The following is a 2,559-nucleotide window of genomic DNA, read 5'->3' as shown; positions in this document are numbered from 1 at the left end:
TGAACAAGCACGTCTAAAAAGGCCAATTTGCCCTGACGTTCATCCTCCACTGTAAATTGAATGTCGGCACACACTGAATTCAATATGGTGACAAAGTCCGCCTTCTGACTCTTTTTGATGACCACAAAGGTGTCATCTACGTAGCGGGTCCAGAACTTAGGGCGAAGCTGGGCCATCGCTGCGTGTTCCACTCGCTGTATATATATATTGTTTGTTTGTTTGTTTGTTTGTTTGTTTGTGTACATGTTCTTTCACATACACCAGAAAGTGTGACTTGTAGCAAACCTGCTAAGGAATAATGTCACACTGTCAATTCCTACATTAGAAGAAATGGAACTACCTGGGATGTCTTTTTTCAATCTTCAGCCTAAGGCCATGCTATTACTGAAAAAATAAGCGTTAAAAGTTCGCCATTTAGTCAAGAAATTTGTTGGGAATAGAAAAGGATCATGAGGAATAATTTGATATTTTCAGATTGTAAGACAAAGTACAAAAAACAAAAACTTTATTTTTTAAGTGACAGAAAAATGACCAGGAGAGTTATGTTCCATATTGTGGTTTTAAGGCAGCATTTTCATTGTGACAAGATAAGACCAAAACACATGTTCTGAACATGATTTTGGAAGGCATTGTGAAATCTATTCCAAACAATATTTACTTAATAGTTCAACTTAGCCAAATATTTTTAGAGTCCTATTATATGTTTGTATTTAAAACAAAATGTGATGGAAAATAAGTCTTACTTTAGATTTCATAAATTGGTTTTAGTTCATAACATTAGCATATATTATCCATGATTAAATTGTAACTATGACTACGGAAAAGGATTTTTCAACATTTTAAACCTTATTAAAGGCCTTATTAAAGACTGAAATATTACAGTCAGTGCAAAGCAAATATCCTGAAACATAACTTTCTCTAATTTGTTGTCTTTCCAATGTCTTGGGCTTTTAATTGTATAATCTCCACTAAAGTCATATGGAGGCACTACACCAGGGAAGTCTACTATAGCACATAGTCCAGTAGTATGAAAATATTTACTGATAGGCAGAACATGCAGGCACACATGCATAAACAGCAAAGCTATAAGTATTATAGTTGTATTATGCATAAGAGTATGATATAAGATTATAGTTGTATTTATTATACATATTGGTATAATACGTACCTATCATTTTACTTGCAATTGGAGCTTTCCCTCATTTACCTCCTCATGTTCCAAATCTGTTCTGTAAAGTTCACTAATAAATCCACTTCCTCTAGTGCAATGACATCCCTAGACACAATACATAAATCAGTCCAGGAAACTGTGATTTGACACAAACAAATACAGACATGACCCAAAGCACATTTGATTATTTGAAAAAAATTAAGAACAATTAAAATCTTAAATTAATTTAAAGATCAATTTAATTCTAGGATTAATTTATATTTTTAAGAAGTATTTCGATATTTAATTTTTCACATCATTTTAAATATATATACTATTAAATATATTCTCACACATCCACAGATATCATCTGTGATATCATAGTAAATTGATTTCAATTGCCCACTAAAACTATTTTTTGTAATTCACACTTGCAAGTATAGTTCTATTTTTTAAAAAATAGAAAAAAGTTACATAAAAAACACTAAAAATACAACACTGATTCCTTTGGTTTTTTTTGGGGGGGGGGGGGACAAACTAGATGTGTATCTGGAAAAGAACTGGGATGGGCAATCTTGGCAATTGCACTCTTGCTTTCCAGGGAGAAAGTAACACATTCCAGAGAAAGGCTCAAAGTAAGAGGTTGCGCAGTCCTGAACTGGATGGTGGAGGGAGGAAATGATTTTGGATAGCCACACCCTAGCATTTTCCAAGGTATATCTATTAGATTAGAAGGTTATAGCTTTAGTCTGACAAGATTCTGTCTACTAGGTATAAGCAAACAAAGAAGCAAACTCATTGTATTTTTAGGCTGAAGTCTGATACTAGGCCTACCATATTATTGCTTCCTTAGTTTTGATAAAGCAGTTTCTAAACTTTTGTAGGTTTTGATTTACTTAATTGCATTTACTTTGTCATCATCATTTTAGCCATTGCCTATCCACTGCAGGATTAAGGCCTATTCCGCATGTTTCCAACCAATATGGTCCTGAGCTTTCTTTTGCCAATTTGGCCTGCAATACTTGCTGATGTTTTAGGTCTCTTTCATGGATACTTTTTATCAATGGGATCCATTCTATGACTGCCATAGTCCACCTGACATCAGATCTTCTTGTTTTGTGACCAGCCCATTTCCATTTCAATTCTTTTACTGTCTTGATGATGTCATTTGTTCTATAATCCATGTATCTATGGAGATTCTTAGTCATCCAGGTCATGGTTATCCCAAGATGCTTTTTCACAAGGCAACTGGAATAGTCCTAGTTCCTAACAACACAGTCCTTTCAACAGTTCCAAGAAGGCTCCACACACATTTGTACTACTCAGGTGACTCTGAAGACACAGATAAGCCTCCAGGCAGCACTAAGGACTTGTTGAAAGAATGCAAATGACCAGCTGTCTGCAAGGAG

The sequence above is a fragment of the Protobothrops mucrosquamatus genome, unplaced genomic scaffold (assembly GCF_001527695.2).
Source record: "Protobothrops mucrosquamatus isolate PMUCROS unplaced genomic scaffold, P.Mucros_1.0 scaffold516, whole genome shotgun sequence".
Lineage (NCBI taxonomy): Eukaryota > Metazoa > Chordata > Lepidosauria > Squamata > Viperidae > Protobothrops > Protobothrops mucrosquamatus.
This window is presented reverse-complemented; position numbering follows the sequence as displayed.